This window comes from Mandrillus leucophaeus, unplaced genomic scaffold (genome assembly GCF_000951045.1).
Source record: "Mandrillus leucophaeus isolate KB7577 unplaced genomic scaffold, Mleu.le_1.0 Scaffold152, whole genome shotgun sequence".
In the NCBI taxonomy this organism is placed as follows: domain Eukaryota; kingdom Metazoa; phylum Chordata; class Mammalia; order Primates; family Cercopithecidae; genus Mandrillus; species Mandrillus leucophaeus.
The window spans coordinates 2,512,853-2,513,369 of record NW_012101499.1 but is presented as its reverse complement, the minus strand read 5'-3'; positions in this window follow the sequence as shown (position 1 = coordinate 2,513,369).

Genomic DNA, 517 nt, shown 5'->3' with positions numbered 1-517 from the left:
ACGGGAGCTGCCCACTTCACCCACCAGTGACTCTTCACTCCCCACATTTTCCCCGAGGGCCTGATGTGCGCTGAGCTGGGGAAGCCCTGCCAAGATAAACTCTCCTTCCCAAAGGCCACAGAGGGCGGAACGCCTGCAACACTGCCCACGTCGAGCAGAAGGGACGGGGCAGAGGGGCACCTGTCTGGCTGACTGCTGTGCTCTGTGGGCAGATGGGGCCAGAGAGGACCCAAACATGGCTCCCTTTGTCACTTGGCCAAAGTGCCAGGCCACTGTGTACCGGGCAGCTTTGCCCCACAAGCCTCTGCTGCTGGGCCAGACCCCAGCGCCATGACCACAGCTCTGCATGCAGGCAGTGCTGGGACCTGTGCCCTGGCAGTCACAGGGGTCCTGAGCCAACAAGGGCCCCTCCTCCCTTGTTGTCTGAGGGGGAGGAATCAGAACTCAGACTGTGGAGAAGAAGGTGTTGGCCAGGAGGGAACCAGGGCGGGTGCCAGGTCCTGTCCATGCTGGGATC